Source organism: Marmota monax, unplaced genomic scaffold (assembly GCF_021218885.2).
Source record: "Marmota monax isolate L192 unplaced genomic scaffold, Marmota_monax_Labrador192_F-V1.1 WCK01_AAM20220418_F8-fsc00003, whole genome shotgun sequence".
Taxonomy (NCBI): Eukaryota; Metazoa; Chordata; class Mammalia; order Rodentia; family Sciuridae; genus Marmota; species Marmota monax.
In genome coordinates, this window is record NW_026694084.1 from 2,416,856 (window position 1) to 2,440,292 (window position 23,437).

The 23,437-nt window shown below is 32.4% G+C and overlaps 1 protein-coding gene across 7 annotated transcripts in view; it reads right to left on the reverse strand.

The window, feature by feature from the left end:
- Positions 1-23,437, reverse strand: part of Triqk (triple QxxK/R motif containing) — an 80,981-nt gene that overhangs the window by 48,382 nt on the left and 9,162 nt on the right. For 4 of the 7 annotated variants that reach the window (XM_046464901.2, XM_046464898.2, XM_046464902.2 and 1 more), the window contains exon 2: positions 15,841-16,000. The exons of 2 other annotated variants lie outside the window; for them this stretch is intronic. The gene's annotated coding sequence lies outside the window, so the exon portion shown is untranslated. Of the gene's footprint in view, positions 1-15,810; positions 16,001-23,437 lie in introns of all 7 variants that reach the window. One more of the 7 variants, XM_058585611.1, reaches the window with a different exon arrangement.

The window sequence follows — 23,437 nt, forward strand, 5'->3', positions numbered from 1 at the left end:
AAACCAGGACCCTTTTGTGAAAGCAAGGGACCCCACTACCCAAAGTCAAATGTGTAAACTAGGACAGCTGGAATATATCCTTGCCACAACTATGAAACACAAGGACAATTTATAATACACCACAGTTCAACTAGTAAGGTATTGCAATAAAAGGGAAGGAAGGCAAATCTTCTTTTCCAATACTTATGTTTCAGGAAACATTCATATTTTAGAAATTTCCTGCAGCAAATATGATAATATAAGAGAAAGTTGTGCTATGAGAAAACAATGTCATTATTTACAAAATTACTCTGAGGCATGTGGCACCACTGAGTACTTAGTCCTAAAATATTAAGTTGTTGGTTTCCAAGGTAACACTTTTCCTGATTCTCCTCTCCATTTAGATTTTTTTCTTGGCCTCCTTTATAAGCACTCTACCTCTGCCTGTGAAACTGATAATTGATGTTCCCGAAGTTCACCTGTTCCATATAATATGCTCTCCTCTGGTGCCTTATTCTTTCAAATATACACTAAGGTCCTGTCTCCCTAGCCCTGACTACTTCTATCATACGTTCAGAATCATTCTGACTGAGAATGATCAACCTAATTTTCTCATTTATCCTTTGTCTAACTTTTTTACACTGCTTTCTCCCTCAATTTTTGGTTTTCACTCAACTCACAAATACATCACAGGAATATCACAAATACAGTATTGTTTTTATTGCATGATGTCCTCAATTGGTGATGCTAACTTTGATTACTTCACTAGGGTAGTTTCTACCCAATTTCTCCACTGTGAATTTAAGCTTTTTCCTTAGTAATCAATGTGTTTATAAAAAGTTTTATATCTTGTTCTTTATAAAATTTTGCAACTATTAGTTTGCCATCTATTCATGTTTCTTGAATTATTAAAACTCTGACAGTTACCATATAATTATTTTCCAATTTCATCATTCCTACCACATTTATTAGTTGGTGTTGTACTATGTACAAGAGTATTTGCTTCTCCCTATTTACTCATTTGTGTTTATAGCAGTATATAATCATAGATCACTTTTTGATCAATGAGTTAGATTTCATCTGTATCATTTGTTTATTTTAATGCCCAAATTGCTTTGGTATTGGCCAATGGAATGTCCTTCAAGGTGGCTTGTGTCCTTTTGACATATCACCATAATTTTTTAAAAAAATATTTATTTATTAATGTATTTTTTTAGTTTTAGGTGGACACATTATTTTGTTTTTATGTGGTGCTGAGGATCAAACCCAGTGCCTCATGCATGCTAGGCGAGCACTCTACCACTGAGCCACAACCCCAGCCCCTACCATAATTATTTTAATTACTTCCATACTGTCTAGCCCTTAAAATATTCATAGATCATCCTGAACTTTTCCTACACCTGCTCTTGAATCTGCAATTTTTCCAAGATGCCCAGTATACATTTCCTCAAAAATTGGCTCTAGAAACAAAGATCTGAAGTCAAGATATGCTAATTTCTAATGGAGATATACTGTTTTATATATATATATATATATATATATATATATATATATATATATATGTGTGTGTGTGTGTGTGTGTGTGTGTGTGTGAAGTTGATACTTCCAATCCAATATCACCAAGTTTTAGTCTTGACTATTCCACAATTATCTGTATAACTTTCTTCTTTGACACTGAGAAACCTGTTGGACACAGTTATCAATATAAATTTGTCATATGGATAATTTTTATAGTAATTAGTAAAAGAAAATTAATATCTAAGATTTTTTAAATTTGTGAATTACTTATGAAAAAAATGATAAAAGCTCATTTGAACCAAATGTACCAAATAAATATCCTGGGTTGATAGGGACCAACTGGAGGATGATATTAATATCCAATATTAAACATCCATACAGGCCTGTCACATTATTTTACACATTATGGACATATATGTTCCACTTTATGGTAAGGAAAATGAGATTGTATTTAAACCAACTATCCCTTGAAACTGACAGTGGGATCTGTTTCCCCTAAGTATGTGGCGGTCTTCAGCAAGAGTAGATAATGGAATATAGTCAGACTTCTTTGAAGATAAAGAGTAAGAATTCTAGACAGGAAACTAAAAGTGTCATTTGAATATATAGTCACATACTGTATATACACATAAATATTTGTACATTAAAAAACAGTTTGGCTATACTAAATTACTTATATTCAATACCCATAAAGTGAAATTATGAGTAAATATATTCATTCATCACTTAATCTAGGATTTTAAAACAATGATTTTCATACTTTTGACTGTAAAATATACAAATGAGATTTTACTCACTAAATTCCTTATCTATTTTAATGGCAGCCATCACTAATGCTAATTGTTAGTCATTTCCATGTCCATTATCCATTTCAAGTAATTCATTTCCAGATCTAACAAAAACATCATAAGAAAAGCCATTTAAGCCCATATAGAGGGAACCAAAAATAATACAGATTTGTCTTTCACTCTCTCTGTATATAGCTAACTACTTCAGGAATAATAAACTGAAAGAAAAAAATTCTAGTTTGGTCCAGTTTCAAAAAGACACTTGTTCAATGTCTGCGTCCCTTGACAAAATAAAAACTAGTAGGTAAACATTCCAGGTCACAGGCATAAAACCTTAGTTTAACCATATTATTAAAAAAAAAAAAAGACTAAATGGCCTTGACAAAGTCATGTAGTTTCCCTTCTTAAACAATTTCTAGATTCCTTTCCAACTAAAAACAAAACAAAACAAACAAAAAAAAACTGTATATATATTAGCCCATGTACTCAACTGTGAATAATTATTTTGGGGCCTAGAAACACATATTTGCATATTAGAATAATCTTAATAATAATAATACTATTATAAAACTCATATCTTTTTTCTTTATTTATTTATTGGTAATGTGGGATTGAATCCAGGATGCTTTGCCACTGAGCTCTATCTCCAGTCTGCTTTATAAAACATTATATTTATTTATCTATTTTCTTATTTATCTATTTTGAGTCAGGGTCTTGCTACATTGTTGTGTTACCAAGACTAGTCTCAAAATTATAATCCTCTTGCATCAGCCACTCAAATCACTGGAATTACAGGTACACATCAGCATGCCCAACAAACACATATTTTAAAACCAATGAAAGTAAGCTATGTTTACCAAAGTAATCTTAATCTAAGAAAATAAGGTGAAATAAAGAGTTGAAAGCAACCATTAGAATACCCTTCATGGTTATTTTATTTCTATAGATTTATCATTCTGTATTATTTATTTTAAAATAGCCTTATTAGTAAGTAGCTGTGAAAAGTATAAAAATAACTACTATATATTCAATTATATAGAAGTTACATTAAATGTGGAAAGGGTATTATATTGAAGTACTATGTGATTCTATCATTACCACTTCACCAAAATAAGTTTTTCAAACTGGTAGTTTTTAAACAGAATGTGGAATTAAAATTTACATTTACAAACTATGATACAAATCACACATTTGTAAAACCACCAAATTGTATTACTAGGGAAATATAATAAAGAAATTGAGGTAACAAACTGAGAAAACAATGTGGAAACCATTGATGGGGAAAAGCATTGAGTTATGACTAACATAACTCTAATGCAGAATGTAGAGAGAAAAGAAGTACAATCAAATTTCAGTTACAATGGATTAACAAAAATGATTTGTCAGATATGATTAAAATACATAAAGCAAGCAAAAAAATTTCTATCTTAGTGGTTTTCCATCTCCCATCTCCTGTTCCCAAACTCCTACACTGTCAAATGTGAAATGTCTTTCCTAAGGCATTTCATTTTAAAAGATGTCAAAGTGATGCTGCATAGTGATAGTTGAGCTTTCTAAAAGCATTCAGTTCCACAAAAAAGAAAGAAAACAAAAAGCTAGCAAATTAAAATAAGAAAAATATAGATTTGAAATAAATTGTACAAAAGAAAAAGACTCTAACTTCCATGCTGTGGACTATACAGATCCAAAGACTTCATCAACAAAATGTATACAAATTGTGGCTAAAATAAAATACTCATGGATTTACATCAGTGTGCATTTTTAAAAAATTCAATATATACACTATTAGGTCATAAGCATGCTCCTGTACATATTATAAGTCAATTAGGTTTTTTTCTTTAAAAAGGAAAATGTTTAGAGTAAACTTAAATTACAAAAGACTAAAGAGAAATGAAGTAAAGAGAAAATCCCTATCTCTTACCATGCATGAAACTCAACTCAAAGTGGATCAAGGTCCTCGGAATTAAACCAGAGACACTGTACTTAATAGAAGAAAAAGTAGGGGCTGGGAATGTGGTTCCAGGGGTAGCATGCTTGCCTGGCATGCGTGCGGCCCGGGTTCGATCCTCAGCACCACATACAAACAAAGATGTTGTATCTGCCGAAAACTGAAAAATAAATATTGAAATTTTCTCTCTCACTCTCTCTCTCTCTTTAAAAAAAAAAAAAAAAGAAGAAGAAAAAGTAGGCCCAAATCTCCAACATGATAGATTAGGACCTGAATTCCTTAATAAGAGTCCTATAGTGCAACAATTAAAATCAAGAGTCAATAAATGGGTAAATTCCAACTAAAAAAGCTTCTTCTCAGAAAAAAAAAAAAAATCAGTGAGGTGAATAGAGAGCCTACATTTTTGGAGCAAATTGTTACCATGTTACCACATGCATATCAGACAGAGCACTAATCTCTAGGATATATAAAGAACTCAAAAATCTTAACACCAAAAGAACAAATAACCCAATAAATAAATGGGCCAAGGAACTGAACAGCCAATTCTCAGAAGGTGATATATAATTAATCAACAAACATATGAAAAAATGTTCAACATCTCTAGTGATCAGAGAAATTCAAATCAAAACTACTCATCTAACTCCAGACAGAATGGCAGCTATTAAGAATATAAAAATTGGCAAGGATGTGGGGGGGAAAGGCACACTCGTACACTTCTGGTGGGACTGCAAATTGGTGCAGCCAATCTGGAAAGCAGTATGGAGATTCCTTGGAAAACTGGAACTGAAACCACCATTTGACCCAACTATCCCACTCCTCGGTCTATACCCAAAGGACTCAAAAACAGCAAACTACATGGACACAGCCATATCAATGTTTATAGCAATACAATTTACAATAGCTAAACTGCAGAACCAACCTAGATGCCCTTCAATAGATGAATGGATAAAGAAACTGTGATATATATATATATATATATATATATATATATATATATATATACACACACACATACACATACACACACAATGGAATAATATTCAGCATTAAAAGAGAATAAAATCATGGCATTTGCCTCTAGATAGGGCAAAGGGGAGGGAAGGGATGTGAGGGGGCATGGGGGTAGAAAAGAAGGTAGAATGAGATGGATATCATTACCCTAATTTCATGTATGAAGACATGAATGGTATGACTCTATGTTGTGTACAACCAGAGATATGAAAATAATGTGTTCTATATATGTGTAATATGAATTGAAATGCATTCTGCTGTCATATATAACAAATTAGAATAATTTTTTTAAAATAATGACATAGTACTAACTCTCATCAAGACAGAACAAGAAAAATATACAAACAATATTAGGAATGAAAAATAGAACACGACTAAATATTCTGCAGAGATTATCCAACAGGAGGATTCCAAAAAAAACTACTTGTTTCAATAAATTTGAAAATTAAAATACATATTTCCTGTTGCTGTTGTTTTAAATAATAAAAGCTTATAAACTTTGCATGGATGTTGAGTTTTTGTTTTTACATAAATTTGTCATAGATTTTTGCAATAGCAAGAAAATGTGAGACACTCTGAATGTTCAGAAACTTCCTTAGTTTCTCTTTTCAGAGAACCTGCTACTCTGCTCTGGATAATCCCACAGTCACTTTGAATTTCTGTCATTCCTATCTCTCTCTCTTAAACTTACATTTCTTAGAAAACAGACTTATCATTACCAGCACCAAAGTGAAAAGGTTAAATAACATTTATTAAATCAACCTTGATAATACCCAACAAATAATAATAATAAAATCTTTCTGTAAGAAGACATGTAAATATCTGAATTCCTAATTGTGAAATTCTTTATTCCACACAGACATTTGAAATTCATAAGTACTTTTTGTCACACCAGTAAGGAATACTACCCTAACTGAATATTCACATTTGAAAAGTAACACATTCAAAAGATCAATGCTTTTTAAATAACTCAAACACTCAATAAAGGATATCCAAAGAAATGATATTTATGTTTCTGATAGTAATTATACCTGATTCATTCTCCCACCATAAAAGAAACTCATATCCAAATGTTGAAAAGACTCTAAGGACCAGAGAAACTATATTATCTAAAAATTAAACAAACAAATAATGAGTGCTTACTGTGAACCAGATACTGTGAAAATCACATTTATATATGATAAATAATCTTTAAAGAATTTGGCCAGATCTAATCATTACCATCATCCTGTGTTGAACCCAGTTTTTGTACTTGCCCAGATTTACTACCTACTGAATTCTCTGTCACTTAGGCAATGCCCTTAGCAAGCAACAGGCACTACCTTCAACTTATCTTCTAAAACCACTGACTGGCATAGCGCTCCTTTGTGGGTAAAGGAAGAGGCACAGCTCCAACATCACCTCCACAGTCACAGCAATACCTATACACTGACCCACACAAGCTTGGTTTTTCCTATCACTTCCAGATTCCAATAAAGCCTCACAGCCTACACTGTGGGATCTGACTTCCCCCAACAACTGCCCACAAGGATTAGGAACACAATCTGAAAGAACAGGGATGATATGTGCCATGAGAAGAAGTTTGACCAATGAAAACCAAGAGTTGGGAAGATGTTGGCAGATAAATCTCTTCCCCTACCTTAATTTAACTGAGCGATTCTATACAGTTTGTTTGGCGATGCTCCGCATGACTGAGCAAGTGACTAAGACAGTGTCTGGGTTTTCTTATATATCTGAGGGCTGCTTAGTCATCAACTTTTGTTTTTCTTCCTTCACTGTTTCTCTTTCTTCCATTTCTCCCTCACTCTTTATCTTCCAATGTTTTACCCAACCCTAGGTTGTGCCTCAAAATATGTTGTCTGGGGATCCTAGGATAAGAAAATACATTATTGCATTTCTGCTACATTTGTTCCTAAATATATGGCAGAATTTTTGTTTGTTTGTTTGTTTGTACTTAGCTGAGATATTCTGTGCTTTCTGAAAATAATTTTGAATGTAGAATGTAGACACAGAATAATTCTCCCTGGGAATTCAGAAAAGGCAAGAAACCTAAAAACGTAGGTTCCTGATGTCTATACTACTCTAAACCCAGATAAAGAGGAAACTATGATAGTAGCAACAGAGATGTAGAGAATGGAATGTCAAAGTAAATATGAAAATGTTGTGAGTAAAGCAAGAAGGAGCTGTGATCAAGTTTTTTTTTTTAAAAAAGAAAACTGATTTCAGATTACTCATTAAAATTATCATTATATTCATATTGATAGGTAATACTTTTTATCAAATGTGGTAAACAGAAGTCTAAGATGACTCCCAATGACTCTCACCCTTGCCTAACTGCCTCCCCAGCTTGTGTGTGGACAGAATTTGTAACTATGATGATATTCTGTGGTTATGTCATAATGAATGGGAAGACAAGTTTCACATAAATTAAATTTTGGTCTAGAGATCAAAATTAGAGAAATAAGAAAAATTTTAGGTGAAAAAGATTTGATCCAAGAAATTTTCTCCAATGCTGGATGGCACCAATATTGATCAAATCCTCCTTCTGAAAAGCTGACACTTAATCTCTGTATTGGGCTCTAAAGAAGGATATTTCCAAAAGAGAGTGATCCATCATCAGCAATTTGTTATTTGCCTCAATAAACAGACCGAAAATAATCACCAATTTTCACATTAAAGAGCTGCAAACAGGAAATTCATAAGAACTTTCTGAGTTTAAAAATCCAATGATTTTAATTTAGTTAAATATATTTTATTTCACTTTCTATTATATACTGGTACTTTTATATTTATATGGCTAAACACATCATCTCCTTCTTCAGCCATATCATATTTATGTCCTAGCTTTTCCTATCTGACTTATGTTCATTCAGATATGTAAGATGCTGATTGAAGGAATATCCTTCATTTTTTTTTATTTTCAAAGGATTTAATAACATATATGTGGGATCTCCTTGCTTAATGAGTAGAAAATGAAAACAGACAACTCCACATTGTATGGTCCTTAAACACTTGCTCATATAGTTATTCACTGGAAACAAACATAAAGAAGCATAAAGCAGTAACAACAACAACAAAAAAAAAAACGGGAGTAGAGATGTGCAACATTTTTATTTGTAGTTTTATGCCTTATACAGAATCACTTGCTTTGTTACATGGTAAATGTATAGAATAGTAGAATGCTAGGAGTTTTAACTAACTGTGTCATGTCAATTTGTTTCCTCTATTTTGAAAATTCCATGTAACTTTTTTTTTCCAAATACACATAAAGCAAACACTCATGAAAGGACAGAATGGCATTTGTGTAGTGGAGTATTCCACTTGTGTGAAAACATCACTTATAAAAAGAAAGAAAGAGGTGATATACCAACTGAGTTCCCATATTCTTCACATTTCACTTCAGTGAGCATCACTGTAAACAATAAAGAAAGGATAAAAGAAGATGTGGAATAGACTGAAGTGAGAAAATTTACTGAAAGGACTCATGCACCATTAACTCTGTGACTAATAAGAGAAAAAAATGAAATTTATTTTGGGAACTAAAGATTGAAACTTAAAACATTTGTTCATAAAAGAGCAAGAAATCTCTCTGGAGATAATTAAGTTGTTGGCTACTAGTAATGACTGGTTTCATAGATTTCAAGTATGCTGCATTTCATGATGTTGAAGTAAATGGTGAAATTGTTGAGTGAGATAGAGAGGCAACAAAAAATTTTAAGTAAAAGTTTTTGCTTCAGAATTTAAAATGAAAAATATGTAAGTCTGACATAGTAACAATTTGCACAATATTTCATACTCAAGAAGATATCACTACATAAATAGTGGAGTTCCTTTGACAAGCATACTATTTGCTACTTTCCCATTAATCAATAGTTAACACATTTATTCACAATGCATTAATTACAAATTCTTTCTTTATGGAACACTATATATGTGTTGGTCCTTATACACATATACATATGTATAAAAATTATATGCATATGGAGGCATGGGTGTCCATTCTTTTATATTTACATGTGCCCAAAGAGACAGCTTCATGTATTGTTCATAGTACAAAATAGTTATTTTTCAATTAAGTTATACAAATAAGGGATGTAAAATATATCCAGAGAAATATGGCATCATTTATAATTAAAAAGAGAATCAAAGAGAACAAAATAAAAAGAAAAAATTAAAATAAATTATATAAATATAGTTATAGGCAAAAAAAACAAGTAAAGATACTCTGAACAGAGAGGAAAATGCCTAAAATATTAAAATGGAAAATAAGAAATTCGTTTGTTTAATAATATAAGCTAACTCCTCATGAAAATCTACATTTCCTAGAATATTTTGATGATATATAGAAAATAATGAGTAAATTATTTCTTAAGTGTGAAGTACCAAGGAAATAGATCAGTAAAACAAAAAGTAATATCATCACAGCATACAAACAGAAAATTCACATATAGACAGAAAAAAATCACAGTTTACATTGCATTCATATTTAAAATCAAACATCATTTTTTCACATTTTGAAATCCCCCCAAAATATGGAAAGGAAAACAAGCCAGGACTTTCATATAATATTTTTTTCCAACCTGGAACAGCTGCAAAAAACAAATCTTGCTGGAGATAAGCTTGGTTATAAATATCAACATTCCTTTAAATAAGGGAGTCCAGTTTTCATACCATCTGCCTCTTTCTAAAAGGGAAAAATATGAAAATCATAAACCAGGACATTCCTTTCAAATAAGGCATTTAAAAATGAATGTAGTAAAAAGGCTATGAATTATTCTGAGTTCCTGCCTTTAAACTTGTTCTGGGTAGCTCAGATCAAAAAATGTGATTTTGTAAAAGTAAGCAACTCTTAATTTCATGAGTAAATTCCCTAAAGCTAATAATAAGCAAAAAAAAAAAAAAAGTTGTTTTCCAACTTTTTAATGTAATTAGCCATCATCATAATCTCTAACTGGACCATATTTCTCCTGAATGTGTCATGCAAACTAGTTTATTTTTTAAATATATGTGTCATTTTTGTTACCTCTATTTTTTCCAAAATTCTTTTAGAATCTTGTTCTAAACACATTCATGCTATCTCTTTCAATACAAAAATCTAGTTACAAACAGAACTATACTTTTCTTTAAATATAGATTCCATTCTCTGCAAAAATTCTGGCTATGCCTTTTTCAACACCCAGCTCTTTTTATATTCAAGTTGAGTTTGGATTTTATCTTAAAACCTTCTTTCTTCTTTTGCCCTTAATTATTTTTTATTCTTTGTTAATGACCTTGTGATTGAACATTTTAATTTTTCACTCTGCCACATCATTATTATTTCAGGGATGAATTCCATAAACCATATCCATTATTTAACCCTTTGAAGCACTCACAAGAAAGAATTAATGCAAGATGGTTTACCTAACAGAGGGTTTAAAGCAGTAAAACTAGACATGCTTGCATAAGGGAATATATGGTATAGTAATACCAAGATTGCTTGAAGAAAAGTAGAAGAAACACAGAGAAAAATGATATAGTTATTTTAACAATATGTAAATATTTAGTCAATTCCCTGCATTACATTGGTAGGATTCTGAAAAAGTTACCCAAGGAGCCCCAGTGTAATTCATTCTCATTTTCATATTCATTGTCTCCCTTTTCTTTTATTATATATAAGCCCATATATTGCAAACAAAAAGAACAAAATTAAATCTTTAATCATGAGCTTCTGAAGATATTTTGAGATGCCAAGACTGTACTTAAATGTGTCCTTCTTTAGAAAAATATATCCTAGGGCCTTTTTAAAATTCAGTTTCATTGTTTTTAAGCCATAGACCACCTAGGTCTGTAATTACAGAAAACAAAGTTCCTTTAAAAATGACAAATGATATTTAATTGCTTCGTTGGAATGCTGCATCTTCAGTGTATAAGGAAGGAGAAAAGGGAGAGATTTCACTATAATAATGGTCAGCATTATTTCATCAAATTAATTATTTAATAAATATTTATAGCACTCAATATTTCATACTTTGCATGATTTGGTGTAGGCACTGCCAAATTAATGAACAATCAGATTATCAGTGTTGAAACATAAAAGTTATTTTTCTTAGATCTATCAAAACTATGTTTAAAACTATTAAAATAATTTTTCACACTAAACTTAGTCTATTGTTTATTTTCTGACTTCTCTTGACTGGAATGCAGTACCAAAAGAACAGGGATCTTTGCTTTGCATACTAAAGATTCTCAAAAAATAGGGACAATGTCTAGCACAAAGTAGTTACATATTATTAAAGAATATGAGCATAATAAAGTATAGATGAACTCTACTTTAACTTGTTTCCTCTGAGTCTCTTACTTTTTAGCTATTGACCCATGTAAGCTCATTTTACATTTTTAAAATGGGTACAATAAGAACACTTATCTCATGGCTGTATTATAGTGGCTAAATTAAATAAATAAATCAGATAAAGTGCTTAACATGATGCTTCTCACACAATAAGTACTCAGTATTACTAATACCTCTACATTGTGCTGATTCAATAAGTTACTGTTAAGGTTCACAGGGCAAACAGTACTTTAGACTCCCCCTCATAAAACACCCTGACCTTAACCCCATCTCATTAAAAATCAATAAGCTCCATTATATATAGGTTCTTAAGAATGGTCTCAGAATATACTAAGCCTGTAACAACTTAATTACAGGTAATTGTACAGTTTCTGCTACTGCTAGCTCTCCTACCCATCTTTTATCAACAGCTAAGAATCTTCAATAAAAGTGTCTTTAGATAACTTACAAGATGCCAAATAACCTTTCATTTGTGATAATAAATGTATATTGTCCTTGATTATAAATGCGGGAAACTCTGGATTAACATAGTATCACTTACATACTTACAGTATATGTACATAATGGGTACTCAAAAATATTTACTTTCTAAAATTGAATACTTTAGAACAACAAAAAAAAAAGCACACACACTATTCACTATTTTTTAAACTGGCAGCTTAATCTCTGATTGCGTGAAGTCCCAAATTATACTTCTGTTTAAGAAAAGGACCTTGTCAGGTGACCACTTCTACCAATTCTTCCTTATGTCCTCTTCTTGATGTTAGTATTACTTAGTCTGTAAGTCAATTTTTCTATTATATCTGCCACATGCATTGTGCATGTCAATACAGTTTCCTATATTAGAGCAGTAGCCTGGCTTTAATTAAACTCATTCTATCATAGAGGTTTGGACCTTTCGATAATAAATGTAGCATTTCTGTGTTTATAATAATCCTGGATCTAACATATAATGGCAACAAGAAACCCAATTTTAGAACAACTCTTAAATTATAGTAACAATAATGAGATCTCTTCACACTATTATAATGGACAGAGTCCAGAGTACTGACAACATCAAATGCTGGTTAAGGATGTGGAGCAATGGGAACTCTCACTCATTGATGGTGGGAATGCAAAACAATATTGCCATTTTGGAAGTTTGGCATTTTCTTACAAAAATAATCATACTCTTATAATATGAAGCAGCAATCATAGGCAGAACACAAAAGTTTCCTTCTATATGATACTATAATGGTAGATACATGTCATTATACATGTGTCCAGAACCATGGAATGTACATTAGCAACAGTGAACCTTAAAGTAAGAAATGGACTTGGGTGATGCTGTATCAATGCAGATTCATCAGCTGTAACAAATATAAGACTCTAGTAGGAAATGTTGATAACGAACAAATTATGCATGCATTAGGACAGGAGGCATAAAGGATATCTCTATACCTTCCTCTCAATTTTGCTGTGAACTTAAAAGCTGTTCTAAAAAAAGTTTAGAGCTATCAGAAAAAAAATTTCCATAATAGTACTGCATAATTACTTAACTAGTTATAAAATTTTTCCACTATTAAGAAATGATTGAAATTTTCTTATCAAGTTAAACAAAATTCTTATCCAGAGGCTATTATATTTCATAAGCCCCCTAATAAAAATCACATGCTCAAAATTCTATAGAACTATTAAATCTATACATGCTAAGGTATACATTTTCAATCTTTACTGAATTATAAACAATTTAAAGATAAAAGCAACTGAGTTTCCCAAAGCAACTTTTTCAGTAAAATGTATAGTTTATTAAAAAAAATGCTAAAAATTTCTAGCAATCCCTGTGCCTCAAATCTTCTGTATCTCCCATTTGACTCTAGCCATCCCAATTTGCACAGCTCTGCTCAAATCCCCATCCATATTCATTTTAGCCTGGGCACTTGGGTTCATTTCCTAACTCAGAAAGAAAATACAGGCTATCAGGTAAATCAGTCAATATTCAAGCTTGCTCTAAGTCTCTCACAGACACCAACACACAAATCTACACATAGCCTTAGACACAAACCCTGTCTGCATCAGTACTTCTACTTTGATCTCAGGGTAAGAAATGTTCCGTCTTCTGCCAAGGCTTCCCCTGTGTACAGGAGATTACCCCCAAAACATGCCTTTTGTTCCATTCTTTCTATATGCTCTGCCAGTGCCTCCACCTGGGGCATCACTTGCAATACTGAATTTGTAGCAGAATTGATTTTTTCTATCTTCAGTCTTCTTTCCCACAAATCTATATCATGGCACTTCCAGAACAATCTTTTATGATTTAAGTTTAGTCAAGATATTCCCCTGAAGTATGCTATATCATTGAATATTTCCCCATGTCCTTTAAGATGCAGTTCTTACTTCAGAGTTTGGTAAACTCTGGCCCATAGTCTCTCCGATCTTTTTAACCTGTCTTTATCCCACACATATAATGTGCTCCAACTATTTGGAATGAAACACAGTTTGCTATTATATTACACAATACTTTACTATCTTTGCTCATGCTCTTCCTTTCTCTAAAAATGCTTCAAAATATTTTTATTAGGATATGTTCTATTCTTCCTTAAAATAGAAAAAGGGTATGGCAGTCACTAATTTGACTCTAATCTTCTAATTATCCTTCCCCTCTGATAGAAGGCAATATTATACTTCACAGTTCCCCCATTTCAAATTAAACAATTTGCTTTGACCAATCAAACTCATAAATGACAATATATAATAAGCCAGTCTTCCCACTGCTGCTGTGATCATGGAAATACTTTTGGATGAAGTGGTCAACATCTTGGGTCCCTAAAGTTTCCCTATCAACCCATTTGGGGCAAACAGCCTATAAAAGAAATAAACATTTGTTGTGTCATAACAGTATTTTTTTGGCCGGTTTGCTCCTGCAGCACAACCTAGGCTATTCTTACTTATACAGAGGGTTACTTTTGTTACATTTTCATGAGTGCAACATCAACTGATTTAAATGTTGCTTCTTCAAGTGTTGATAGCATTATAGTCATATTCTTATTATAACACAAGAATGTAATAAAATGACTGTCGCAGTTATCTATTTCCCTTATTAAACTGTACTCCTAAAAGAAGGAACTGTGTACTTCGGTCGTGCATTCTCACCATACAGTGAAAACACAGTGTTAAGCGCACAGTAAGTTCTTAAAATGTTTATTGAATTAACTGTTCATTCATTCAGTCATCAAGAACAAGAGACTATTCTAGTTAGTAGAGATAGAGATAGAGTAAAAACAAAGCAAACAAAAATTCCTGCCATCATAACCTCATATTTTTCTGAGGAACAATGGCAATAAGCAAAAAAAAATACTTAATAAAATCATATCTTATTAAATAGTGATAAATGCTATAGAGCAGGGAAAGACTATCAAGTATTGCATGGTAGTCAGATAAGACCTTCAATTTGAAGGTGACCTTTTTAATACAGATACAAAGGAAAGTAAAGATACTAGCCATGCAGATATCCAAGACAAGAACAATGCAAAGGCAAACAACCTAAGCACAAAAGTTCTGAGATGGGAAAATGCCTGGCATATTCAAACAAAAGAGTCAGTATGCCTGGAGCAAGTGAAGGAGGATGACAATATTCAGAGATGAAATTAGAAAACAAGGGGTCAGTTTTATGGGTCAATTTAAGAGCTTTAGCTTTTATCTTGAGCGCAATGAAGAACCACTGAATGGTTTTGCAAAGAGTTAAGACTGGGAAAAGACAGTAGAAGATAAGGTCAAAGAAACGACAGCCCCAATCTCCCATCTTATGCCATATTTCCTCTCTCTATAATACATGTGCAGCATGGAGAAATCTTAGAAAAAAACACTGAATATCTGATAATTTATGTTCATTAATTGCTAGGCAGCAAGATTGAGTAAAACCAATATGTAATTACCAAAATATTTTAATGTACCAAAGTATAATAATGTATCAAATATCAAGAGAGAATAAGTTCTTTATGTTGCAACAAATCTTAGTAGATAATAATATAAAATGAATTAACAACCAATCAGAAAAAGATTAATAGCTTTATGAATCTTGCTTCATTTACTTAGATTTATCCAAATACCATAAAATAAATACAGGTAAAAACATTTCCTCAGTGTAATACTGCCTTCCATAAGAAAGAACTGTATTCAGAACCCAGGTTCCTTGCCAGAACCAAACAACCCAAAACAAGAAAACAAAGTGAGAGGAAATAAACTACAAATCAAAACACCTTTTGCCAAATGTTAAATCAAATAAACACCTTGCGTTGTGTCCTTGATGCTGCCAAGTCTGAACTCTGGAGAGCCGCCAAGGGGTAAGATGTTTCCAAAACCAAGGTCTTTACTGAGGAAGCTGTGCTTGGATTCCTGGAAAATTCAACTCCAGATACCAAAAATAATATCCTTGGTTGCTTTTTCTTACTGAAATTCAAAATAGAGCATATGTAAATGTTAAATGGATGATCCCCAGTTCCCTCATTGTCTACAAAATAGAATCACAGTAAAAGCATTTCTAAAAGTTTTTTGGGTTGCTAACTCTGTTACCTACAAAATCAAAATAAGTTTACATGGCCAGAATACACTCAGAAAATACTGCATTTTATGCCCACTTTCACAAGCCACAATTATATAATAAGGACACTGAGAGATTATATAATAGAAAATCCTATTAAAATTTCCTTTATCCAGTATGTCTGCAAAGATTATCTAAAAAGTAATAGGACATATTTCCAATACATTCTAGAATCAAGTATGCCTGCAGAGAAACTAATTTGAAATTATTTTCTGTTATTTCAATTTGTACCAGGCTGACTCACAATTGTATTTATTTAATCATAAACTTTCAAGTATATATTATTTTCTAAACACCCACTAAATATCAACCAGAAGCACCCACTAAAAATCAAGTAAAGCATGATTTATTTATTTTTGTTCAATGAATATTAACTAAATACCTATCATGTGATCAACACTGAACTTTTTTTATACTTTTACACTACAAAAACATTCATATGGAAAAGAATATCACATTTAAATGGTTAGAACTACTGCTAATAATAATAAACTCAAAATTTAGAGAATATAAATTTCACCAATTCCAAAAAGATCATTAAAAATACCTTGAAGTTGTTAAGATCACCAATAATAATCCAAGTCAGAAGTTATAACAGGAAAATATAGTCTTTTGTTAACAAATGGTTTTACAAAAGAATAAAGTTGGGCCCTTATCTCACACCATGGGCAGAAATTACCTCAAAATGAATCACAAATCTGAACACAAAGACTAAAACTAGAACAGTTAGGAAAAAGCTCAAGAGTAAAACTTCGTGCCTTTGACTAAGACCACAGTTTCTCAGACACAACACCAAAACAACCACAAACACAAAATTTAAAAAATAGATAAACTTCATCTATATAAAGCCTTTTTGCTTCAAAGAACATGATCAAGAAAGTGAAAAGACAATCCACTGAAAGGGAGAAAACACTTGCGAATCAGGTGATTGATAAAGGTTTTCTACCCAGAATATATGAAGAACCCTCAAAACTCAGCAATGAAATAAATCAATAGATCAATTGTTAAATGGATAAAATACGTGAACAGATTTTTTTCCAAAAATATATAAATTGCCAATAAGTGCATAAAAAGGCACAACATCATTAGCAATTAGGGAAATTCAAACACAAACTACAAGATATCTTTCATTCCCACTAGAATTATGATATCAAAAAAACAATAACAAATGAATATGAGGATGTGGAGAGAAACTGGAGCATTCATAAATTGCTGATAAGAAAGTAAAATGGTGAACACTTTGGAAAACAGTTTAGTGGTTTCTCAAAAAGCAAAACACAAAGTTACCATACAACTAACAATTCTACTCCTAGTTTTACACTGAAATAGCTTTCATCACATAAAATAAAATAAAATGAAAATATCTTGTAGATAAATGTTCATGACAAGGCCCACCTATATATCCGCCTCCACCCACCTGTGCAGGACTCAGGCCCAGGGTAAGTCCAGGTTCCTCACCACCCACCTCCGACCTGTGAGCCCAGGCCTAGCCCACTTCCATCTTGGGACACTGCAGACATCGCCATAGTCTTCCCCACAAAGTAGCCTCTACCTTTCGACAACAGACAGGGCCTAAAAGCAACTACATTTCGGAGCAGGCATCCCAAAGCCGGTTTAAGGTACACCATTTCAGCCCAATCTCTGAAAGATTTTGCATCCATCTTGGGGCACCTCCACTGTTATCTCGAGTTGCCTCCCCTATTGCAATCACCACCTTTAGTTGCAGTAGCATCCATCGTGGGACACCTGTAGGGTCTGGAAGCCCAGCATCAAGGTGAGGTACAGATAATCTGCATGGCAGAAACTATAATATCTCAGATCCACACTGCAAGAAAATAAGACACATAAACAACAAGAAAAAATAAGGGAGGAAAGTACCCCAAACAAATCAGGATACTATTATAACAGATCCCATGGCAGTGAAGTTGATGAAATGTCAGAGAAGGACTTCAGAATGATCATAATTAAAATGATCTGTGAATTAAAGAATGACCTAAATGAGCAAACAGAGACAAAAACTAATCACTCCAACAGACAGAAAAGAGAGCAAATACAGGTAGCAAAAGATTACTTCAAGAAAGAGATAGAGACTCTGAAAAAACTCCAATCAGAGGTCTTTGAAATGAAGGAAACAATAAACCAAATAAAAAACTCAATAGAAAACATCAGCAACAGATTAGATCACATGGAAGACAGAACATCAAATGATGAAGACAAAGTATACAATCTGGAAAATAAAATTCACTACACAGTGAAGACAGTAAGAAAACATGAACAGAATATTCAAGAATGAGGGATAGCACCAAAAGAACAAATCTAAGAGTTATTAGGATAGAGCAAGGCACAGAGTTTCAAACCAAGGAATGTGCAATCTCTTCAATGAAATAATATCAGAAAATTTCCCAAACATGAAGAATGAATTAGAAAATCAAATACAAGAGGCTTACAGGACACCAAATGTACAAAATTACAACATATCTACACCAAGGCACGTTATAAAGAAAATACGTGGCATACAGAAAAAGGATAGAATTTTAAATGTCATAAGAAAGAGGAATCTCCCCCTATATCATCACATATAGGAGGAGAACAATTTGTATCTCAGCAGATTTTTCAACCCAGACCCTCATAGTCAGGAGATCATGGAACAATATATAACAAGCTCTGAAAAAATATAGATGCCAACCAAGAAATTTATACGCAGCAAAATTAGGATTTAAATTTGATGATGAAATAAAAACTTTCCATAATAAACAAAAGTTAAAAAGAATTTACAACCAGAAAGCCAGCAATACAGAACATCCTCAGCAAAATATTCCATAAAGAGGAAATGAAAAGCTATGATGAAAATCAGCAGAGGAAGATATTACACTAAAGGAAAAACTAATCAAAGGAGAAAACAAGTCAAGTTAAATACCAAAAATAAACAAAAATGGCTGGGAATACAAATCATCTCTCAATAATAACATAGACTAGCATATTGCATTTTAAAAAAAAAAAACAACAATATGCTACCTCCAAGACACTCATCTCATAGGAAAAGACATCCAAGGACTGAAGGTGTAAAGTTGGGAAAAATCATGTCACTCACATGAACTCCAAAAGCAAGCATGGGTTTCCATCCTCATATCAAATAAAGTAGACTTCTAAGCTAAAGCTAATCAAAAAGGATAAAGAATGACACTACATACTGCTCAAGGGAATCATACACCAATAAGACGTAACTGTTATAAATATATATGCCCCAAACAATGGAGTTTCTATGTTCATCAAACTCTTCTCAAGTTCAAGAATCAAATAGACCATAACACTATAAGTCTGGGTGACTTTTACACACCATTTTCACTACTGGATAGATCTTCCAAACAAAAGCTGAACAAAGAAACTACAGAACTCAATAATACAATCAATAACTTAGACTTAACTGACATAAATAGAATATTTCATCCTTCAATGAGCAAATCCACTTTCTTCTCAGCAGCACATGGATCCTTATCTAAAATAGATCATATACTATGCCACAAAGCAACACTTAGCAAATACAAAAGAACACAGATACTAACCTGCATTCTATCATATCATAATGGAATGAAACTAGAAAATAATGATAAAAGAAAAAAATAAAAGCTACCCCAATACCTGGAGACTAACTAATAAGCTACTGAATGATCAATGGGTTGCAAAAGACATCAAGGAAGAAATTAAAAAATTCTTAGATGTAAATGGAAACACTGATAAAACATCAAAATCTTTGGGACACTATGAAGGTAGTACTAAGAGGAAAGTTCATTGCATGGAGTTCATTCCTTAAAAGAAGAAAAAGTCAACAAACAAATAACCTAACATTACATCTCAAAGTCCTAGAAAAAGAACAGATCAACACCAAAATTAGTAGAAGACAGGAAATATTTAAATCAGAGCTGAAATCAATAAAATTCAAACAAAATAAACAATTAAAAAATTGACAAAACACAAAAAGTTGGTTCTTTGAAAAAAATAAATAAAATTGACAAACCCTTAGCTATGCTAACAAAGAAAAGGAGAGAGAAAACTCAAACTACTAACATACATGATGAAAAAGGAAATATGACAACAGACACAACAAAAATACAGAAGATAATTACAAATTGTTTTGAAAACTTGTACTCCGATAAAATAGAAAATATTGAAAGCATCAAAAAATTATCTAGAGTCAAATGATTTGCCCAAATTGAATCAGAATGATATACACAATTTAAACAGATCAATTTTAAGCAATGAAATAGAAGATGCCATCAGAAGCCTATCAACCAAGAAAAGCCCAGGACCAGATGGATACACAGCTGAGTTCTACAAGACCTTTAACAAAGAACTAATATCATACTCCTCAAATTATTTAGTGAAATAGAAAAAGAGGAAGAACTTCCAAACTCATTCTATTAGGCCAGTATCACCCTGATTCCCAAACCAGGCAAAGACACATCAAAGAAAAAAGCATCTAATATCTCTAATAAACATAGATAGAAAAATTCTCAATAAAATTCTGGCAAATCAAATACAAAAACATATCAAAAAGATAGTGCATGATGATGAGGTGGGGTTCATCCCAGGGATGTAAGGTTGGTTCAACATAACAAAATCAATAAATGTAATTCATCACATCAATAGACTTAAAGATAAGAATCATATGATTATCTCAACAGATGCAGAAAAAGCACTTGATAAAATACAGCACCCATTCATGATCAAAACACTAGAAAAACTAGGGATAACAGGAACATATCTCAACATTGTAAAAGCTATTTATGCTAAACCCCAGGCCAACATCATTCTGAACAGAGAAAAATTGAAAGCATTCCCTCTAAAAACTGGAACAAGACAAAGATGCCCTCTTTCACCACTTCTATTTAACACAGTTCTTGAAGCAATGGCCAAAGCAATTAGACAGATGAAAGAAATTAAAGAGATATGGATAGGAAAAGAAGAAATCAAATTGGCACTATTTTCCAATGATATGATTCTATACCTAGAATACCCAAAAAAATTCTACCAGAAAACTTTTAGAATTAATAAGCGAATTTAGGAAAGTAGCAGGATATAAAATCAACACCCATAAGTAAAAGGCATTTCTATATGTCAGTGACAAATCCTCTGAAAGGATTTTAGTGTTTAGCATTTCTTTCAATAAAATTAACATTTTTTCAATGTGTATAGAAAATTTGATTAAGCCAAAATCCCACTTTGATCCTTTATTACTTATATAATGAAATAGTTTTGAAGGTAATATTGTTTCTTATTTATAATAGACCTTTAAGGAGGTATATAGACTAAATGAGGAAAACTACCCCCATTTACAATAGCCTCAAAACGATAAAATACTTGGGAATTAACTTAATGAAAGAAGTGAAAAACCTCTACAATGAAAACTATAGAACACTAAAGAAAGAAATTAAAGGAGACCTTAGATTATGGAAAGATCTACCTTGTTTTTGGATAGGAGAATTAATATTGTCAAAATGACCATACTGCCAAAAGCACTATTTAGATTTAATGCAATCCAAATCAAAATCTCAATGACATTCCTCATATAAATAGAAAAAGCAATCATGTAATTCATCTGGAAAAATAAGAGACCCAAAATAGCTAAAGCAATCCTTAGCAAGAATAGTAAAGCAGGTGGCATCACTATACCAGAACTTAAACTACAGAACAACAGTAACAAAAACAGCATGGTATGGGCACCAAAATAGATTGGTAGACCAAAGGTACAGAATAGAGGACACAGAGATGAACCCACCTAACTACAGATATCTTATATTAGACAAACGTGCCAAAAATATACATTGGAGAAAAGACAGTCTCTTCAACAAATGGCGCCAAGAAAACTGGAAATCCATATGCAACAAAGTGAAATTAAACCCCTATCTCTCGCAATACACAAAACTCAACTCAAAGTGGATCAAGAACCTATGAATTAAACCAGAGACACTGTACCTATTAGAAGAAAAAGTAGGCCCAAATCTCCAGCATGTCGTATTAGGACCTGAATTCCTTAATAAGACACCTATAGTGCAAGAATTAAAATCAAGAGTCAATAAATGGGTAGATTCCAACTAAAAAAGTGTCTTCTCAGAAAAAAAAAATCAGTGAGGTGAATAGAGAGCCTACATTTGGGGAGCAAATTTTTACCACAAGCACAGACAGAGCACTAATCTCTAGGATATATATAAGAACTCAAAAATCTTAACCCCAAAAGAACAAATAACCCAATCAATAAATGGGCCAAAGAACTGAACAGCCAATTCTCAGAAGAGGATATAAAATCAATCAACAAACATATGAAAAAATATTAAACATCTCTAGCAATCAGAGAAATCCAAATCAAAACTACTCTAAGATTTCATCTCATTCCAGACAGAATAGCAGCTATTTAGAATACAAACAACAATAAGTGTTGGCAAGGATATGGAGAAAAAGGCACAGTCATTCACTGCTGGTAGGACTGCAAATTGGTACAGCCAATCTAGAAAGCAGTATGGAGATTCCTTGCAAAACTGGGAATGGAACCACCACTTGACCCAGTTATCCCACTCCTCAGTCTATACCCAAAGGACTCAAAAACAGCATACTACAGAGACACAGCCACATCAATGTTTATAGCAACACAATTCACAATAGCTAAACTGTGTAACCAACCTAGATGCCCTTCAATAGAAGAATGGATAAAGAAACTGTGGTATATATACACAATGGAATACTATTCAGCATTAAAAGAGAATAAAATCATGGCATTTGCTGGTAAATGGAGTTGGAGAACAAAATGCTAAGTGAAGTAAGCCAATCTCCCAAAACGAAATTTTGAATATTTTCTCTGATATAAGGATGCTGATTCATAATGGGAATGGGGGGGACGAGCATGGGAGGATTAGATGAGCTCTAGATAGGGCAAAGGAGAGGAAGGGGAAGGAAAGAACATGGAATGAGATGGACATCTTTACCCTAAGTACATGTATGAAGACATGAATGGTGTAACTCTACTTTGTGTACAACCAGAGATATGAAAAACTGTGCTCTATATGCGTAATATAAATTGTAATGCATTCTGCTGTTGTACATAACAAATAAGAATAAAAGCAAAGTTCATTACTCTATTTTTTTAAATTGTTGGTTGTTCAAAACATTACATAGTTCTTGATATATCATCTTTCACACTTTGCTTCAAGTGGGTTATGAACTCCCATTTTTAGCCCATATACAGATTGCAGAATCACATCAATTACACATCCATTGATTTACATATTGCCATA